Here is a 5,812-nt window from a genome sequence, read left to right on the forward strand (position 1 = left end):
TTTTTTCTTTTGGCAGTTACAGATGGTACACTTCAGAGAACCCACACAGATAGAAAAGACACAGGCTTAAAGAGTGTACAGAACTATGTACACTTACAGGATGAGGCAATGTCCGAGCAAAGGATAACGAGAGGTCAGACTGAAAGACAGGAGTGAGTCTGAATTTCTCACATTTAGGGAGGTTGTTTAAGATGAGTTACTAGATGGAAAGCAGAACAAGCATAATCACTGACTATGTTTTGCTTTCTTGGAATTATTTGGAAGAGAGTGTAGCTCTTTCCAGGTGACATTAAGCACTTGCCTCTGAAGCACAGTGGCATAATACTACTCTCCCTAACATCTCCAGCTGCAAGTGTTTTGTGTTTCTTCTTAGTATAACATCTTCCTGGATCAATTTTTGATGCATTTAATTTTAACTACGTACTGAATAACGTAGGCATTGTCAGTTCTAAAAAGGGGCAAAGATCCTAATAACTAGGCACTGCAATATTCACTAGGGTCACTTTTAGGACAGCAGTTGGGTGATGCCAGTGCACTGTGCAGAAGAGAGGTACAAAAGCTGCCCATGGTCACACACCGCTGGGGCAGTGCTGCACACTGGGTGCTGCTAGTTATTGATTAGCAGATGTTACAAAACCAAAGAGTGGAAAGTCATTGTGACTGTGATCAAAGCAGGCAGACATCAGACATGGGACTCAGGAGAGAGACTCAACTACTGGTGCTGAAGCATGCTTCACCTGTGACCCTGAGTATCTTGATGGCACACATTCACGTATGTTTCTCACACAGGAATGCACATGAAAAAGCCTAAATGCAAGGTCTACAAAGTTTGGTGAGGGCGGGACTGGGATGAATGAGCACCTGGCTCTGAGCACAACATCCTTGGACAAGGCTTCTCAGATTTATTCTAGCTGAAGGAGCACCCAGCTTTGCACCCTGGACTACAGTATGCCCCTTAAGGTTTGTCAGCTTGACATGGGGAAACAGCAGACCAGCAAAGTCTCATGTACTTAGAAGTATACTGCTGTACTGTAAAACATTTTAATTCAAGTTACTAATAACAGTCTCTGCCTTTAGGCCATCTAGGCCTTAGGCACCATACAGCCATTTTTTGGAAGTTTTGCTGATGACCACCAGTGACTGAGAACCCCAGTCTGCTCAGTGCTGCACCACAGCAAGAGGTGAGGCAGTGTTTCCATTGTTTCTTAGAATAAAAACTGACAAAGGTAAATGACTGAGGGCATACCTTCTCAGTTGTCACACAATACAAAATATCTCAAGAAAAAATCTTTTAACATTCCTCCAGTGTGAGAAAATCTTCATTCTTCCTCAGAAGACATACATTTCACAAGAGTTACAGCCCTGCTTTCTGTTCTTTCTTCATGATGGCCTCCAAATTATACCTGATGACTACCTGTACTGAAATTTTGCTTATATAGTACAACTAAAATTCAAAATTCTGTTTCTATCATTCATTTCCTTAAAACAAAATCTGAGGTAAAATATTATTTCCCATTTCCCATTAATTTGAAGGTTTTCTTGCATTTTATGTTTTCTCACATACCTATTGTTTCCAATGGAAAATACTGCTTTTTGTTTGCAGAACAAAGTACAATGAAAAAGCAAGACTGAACAGAGATAGAAAATGGCATAGTATAAATCTGCCTTAACTCAGCATGATCATCCTTGCTTCCCTAATACAGCATCTAAAGATGATGAAGGATGAGGACACTGCCCATCCAAAGAAAAGTTCTTCAACAGAGTAAGTCGGTGGCTTTGTAGTATTCATTCAGCTGCAAAGTGAGTTCTCTCTTGTATCATCACTGGGTGCAGAAGCCCTCTGCTCATTACTATGCCTTGTTTTATGTAAAACAGAAGTCCTAGCATCATTAAAGCATTACTCCTGCTTTTACATTAAAAATACCAAAACCTCAGTAGTCTAATTGGAATAATTAGCTATGAAAATCTGACTGCAAGTAATCAAGAGAATTGGTTAGGAAAGTGCACTTAGAACTTGATACCTATTTATTGTAACCGATCAGAAAGCAGAACATTAGATCCCAGTTTAGCTGATCTTTTCCCCATGCTTACAAAGGTTAGTATTTCTTTCTTCCATCTCTGATTCCATCCATTTTTAAATATTTCATCTCACATATATTGGTAGGATATATTCTACATAAGTTTTATATTTTAAGCAACATTGTTTGCAGAGAGTAAAGTGGCCATGATTTTGACTATAGAGATCCCTATTTTCAAATAATGTTATCCGTCATACCTATTTAAAAGTATCTAGGTGACAAGTGCTCTCTTTCCTTTAGAAATAATAATAATAAAAAAAGATAAAGCAGAAGAAGAAGAAAATACTATCTTGTCAAAAGCTGAAGTACTCCTCATGATGGTAGCTTTAATTATTGCATACTTTATCTCAATTGACTTTTGTAGTTTAACGATTCACATTTTCAAATATTCATATTGCCCATTCCAGAAGATTTCTTTTTGTATGTACTACCCAATTTGATCAGTTCAAATGACCATACCTGCAAAGAGCTTAAGGACCTATGTGCTGAACCATCTAAAAAGTCAAAGAAATTTAACTTACTGATGGGATTGGGTATGAATTGAGTTTATATTTATATGAAAAATTAAGAGAGAGATGTTTCAAGGGCATAATCCTCTGGATATGTACATGAGCACATAAGCACATACACTAATGAATCTTAACAAAAACAGTTTGCATTCATGAAAGACTTTCTCTTCGGTAGTGTTCTGTTTTTCTGTGGCACCATGAGAAGGGAAGTACTGAATTATATGAATCCTGGCTTCATAGACCAAGGATCTTAGAGACTGCTGCTTACAAATCAACAAATGCTATATATCCATATTATTAGCTCTACAACCCTAGAGGAAGGCAAGTGCCTTTTACTCAGAAAACCACATAGATTATTCCACTGAAAATAGTGTTTTCCCAGAAAAGAAAAATAGACTAAAAATATATTTATTTATTTGATTTTTTAGCTACCTGTGAGTGCTACAGAGCTTTTGCATTTTCTCAAGCATTTTGAAAGCTGAAGGATATCAAGGGAACATTTTTATGGTAAGTGCACGTTCTCAGTTTTAAAGTAGATAATTGTAGCCTACTTTATATGGTCCGTGTGTATAAAAACGAGCCTGAAGTAACAAATCTCTAGGGACCATACTTGAGCACTTTGGTGGATGGACTCCTTCAGTTTCTGAACGTTTTCAGTGGTTGGATGTGCTTAGGTGCCACTGAGAGGCACTCACTGTGCATATCTTGACCTTTATAACTTGCTTTTATTTCACCTCAGAGGATTCAGCAGGGGGACTGAGACATTGTCTGAAGGTGAGAAGTCACTCCCAGTTCTTTCCCAGGTGTCAGCAACATGCACATATAAAATTCCACTCCAAAAAAGATCAGAGCAGAGATTTGAAATTCACATGAGTTCATAAATGTACACTGTTTAATATTCACTGAGTTCATGTAAAATTCAGTAAGCATGGAATTAAGTATTTTTCTCTACTGTGACTAATTTTCAGATAATGCAGTATTACAGATCATCTCTGATGTCCTGGAGTAATGAATTTTCATCTATCCCTATCTCATTTGCACCGAGTTCACTCCTTCCTGCATTATTAGTCTACCACTTGAGAAATTGAGATACATATTTTCTTGTATCTGTGGACAGATTTTGAGGGACACTCGTCATTCCAGTCCTCCAATAAAAGGAAAATACCTTGAAAGAGTAAAATATTTGTGTAGAATCAGGTATACTCTATTCTTAGCAAGTAGTTTCATTGAAGATCCTCATATAGACTCTCTCAATAAGTACTAAAGACAGATATTTCCAGAGAGCAATTTATCTTATCTTGAGACAGCTGTCTAAAATGAGTGGGACAAAATGGTCTCTGGAGGTGCTTCCTTTCAATTTGAAAGCCTGAAGAACTAGCTTAGCTTAGGTAACTAAGTTTTAGACAAGTAAAAATAGGTCAAATGACACCTATCCTTGATCTCTCTGCTCCTTATGTCATTCTAGACCTACTTGTCTTGGCCGAGAACAAAAAAGGCTGCCAGCAAGTAACTCCCTAAGATCAGAACCTCTTTATAATTGCTTGTGGAGCTCAATTGAAAATGCAGATTTGCTCTAAATTTTCAATTAAAAAGCAAGAACAACTATTGGTCTTAAACAAATGTTATAAATAATGATTATTTATCTATTCAAGATACACAGGTGACTTTTGGCCTCAGTCTAAATATGACACATCATTTTGGAAACACTGAGGACTAAACCGCTCTTTTCTAGCAGTGTGGTAGCATCCAGCCACAGTTGAATCTTATTTGGGAAAAACTAGACATATGAGCTATGTCTCCACAGAACTAAACACTACGGCAATCGTGGGTTTCACATCCTACAGGACATAGTATAACAAGCCGGGTAACGATGTTGTGACACAGATTATTTTCCCGGTCATCTCCCCCACCAGATCTGAGCTGGACTAAATCCAAACTATGCCTTTCTCAGTTGTGTCTCCTGAGATCTTCTTCCCTATTGCAGGCTTATCAGGGGACACAGTAGAGCTTAAAATGTTAGTCCTCACTTGTACTGACTGGGACACTGGCCACCTAGCACTGTTCTAGTTGCACAGCCATTTTCAGTCAGATGGAGGCTAACAGAGACAACTTCTAACAGGGACAACGTGGGATTTTCTTTGTTGTCCTCTGGTCTTGGTGCACACACCAAAAGCTTCATTGCAAAATTAAACTTTTGAACAGAACAGCCAAACTGAATCTGAAAACCTCAAAATGTTGTTTTTGCTTTCAGCTGCTCAAATGGGTCACAACATCTGCTCAGACCAAATGGACCTTCTCCCAGTATTTTGGAAACCTACTTCCTCAGAAGATAGAGATGAAGAATGCAAAAAATAAAGAAAGATATAATAATTTAACACTGCATTCTTTAATCAACAATGTATTTATTCTAGTAGTGGTTATACTAGACCGAGGTATACTGTGGGGAGCCAAAGGATCTCACTGCACTGGCCAATGAAGAGATCTACAAATGAGAGTTTGATTTACCCAAGCTAGGCAGAAAAGAACCCAGCTGTATTTAAAAAGTGGAGCGTTGTTGGTTTTCTTTCCCTGCAAATGCAGAAATACAGAAACATACAAGTCCTTCTGTTCAATTTGTACCTAAGTTCAGAATTAGTTTGAACATAATATGCCGCTTTCTTTTCTCTCACCTCATCAGAGCACATTTGTCAGCTAGAGACTAGGTGAAGATTCAGATCTGCCTTTCGTCCTTGACTCTAACATCAACTCTGTGCATTCCTCTTAAAACCAACATCATCTCAGTTTTTTTCTCCTGTAATACAAGAAAAACAGAAAGAAGTCATTTATAGCATGCACTGATACCTACATGGAGATAATCCTGTCTATGTGCAAAACACTAATGGTTGCTTGTTTTCATAATGAACTACATTTATTTAAACTAAATACTGTCATAACACTGTTTCTTTCTTAAGAAAGCAGTTTACCACATTGATTTCTACACATATGAATGCGTTGTTTCTTGGTTTTGGTTTCGCAAAACAGGCTCAGGTCTTTCAGGCTTGCGGCAAACTTTAAAAGGACATAAAATTCTTCATTCTCCAGAAAATCTGCCACAAGGCTGGAAGACATTCTGTTATACAAACTTCTATTTTTAAATGTTAGAAAACATTAATGTTCCAACTGTCAAAACAGCTTTTCAGAATAAATTATCTACTTAAAACAAAATGTTGAATAGCTAATGATATC

The 5,812-nt window shown here is 37.7% G+C and overlaps 1 protein-coding gene and 1 long non-coding RNA gene across 4 annotated transcripts in view; one reads left to right on the forward strand and one right to left on the reverse strand.

Moving 5' to 3' along the window:
• Positions 1-668: 668 nt before the first annotated feature.
• The window catches only part of LOC122169195 (islet amyloid polypeptide), a 15,371-nt gene continuing 10,227 nt past the window's right edge, over positions 669-5,812 (forward strand). The window contains exons 1-5 of one of the 3 annotated variants that reach the window (XR_006171522.1): positions 669-772; positions 1,078-1,181; positions 1,604-1,762; positions 3,016-3,094; positions 4,839-4,962. The gene's annotated coding sequence lies outside the window, so the exon portion shown is untranslated. Of the gene's footprint in view, positions 773-1,077; positions 1,182-1,603; positions 1,763-3,015; positions 3,095-4,838; positions 4,963-5,812 lie in introns of those variants that run through there. The other 2 variants (XR_006171523.1, XM_042835136.1) reach the window with 2 other exon arrangements.
• The window catches only part of LOC122169196, a 23,428-nt gene continuing 22,867 nt past the window's right edge, over positions 5,252-5,812 (reverse strand). The window contains exon 4 of the long non-coding RNA XR_006171524.1: positions 5,252-5,378. This is a non-coding gene — a long non-coding RNA (uncharacterized LOC122169196). The remainder of the gene's footprint in view (positions 5,379-5,812) is intronic.

The sequence above is a fragment of the Centrocercus urophasianus genome, unplaced genomic scaffold (genome assembly GCF_019232065.1).
Source record: "Centrocercus urophasianus isolate 14NV4802_14NV808 unplaced genomic scaffold, USGS_Curo_1.0 seq_5, whole genome shotgun sequence".
In the NCBI taxonomy this organism is placed as follows: domain Eukaryota; kingdom Metazoa; phylum Chordata; class Aves; order Galliformes; family Phasianidae; genus Centrocercus; species Centrocercus urophasianus.